We start from the raw sequence: 226 nt of genomic DNA on the forward strand, positions 1-226 counted from the left end.
AATTATTAGAGGCAGAACACTTCTGTGACTTAACTTTTATTTGCTCTACGTGTTGCATAACCCAAGCTAACAGGCCTCATTAAAAGAACAGCATGTTCTGGCACAGATGCTCTAACAGAAGGAAACCAGACTCGGTCACATGGTGTGGCGGATTTGGTTTTTCTCTGAATTGCTGCTCTTGTCTATGAGCTGATGCCACCTCTCTTCCTTCCTCTCTAGTGTTAGT

This window comes from Centropristis striata, chromosome 18, assembly GCF_030273125.1.
Source record: "Centropristis striata isolate RG_2023a ecotype Rhode Island chromosome 18, C.striata_1.0, whole genome shotgun sequence".
Taxonomy (NCBI): Eukaryota; Metazoa; Chordata; class Actinopteri; order Perciformes; family Serranidae; genus Centropristis; species Centropristis striata.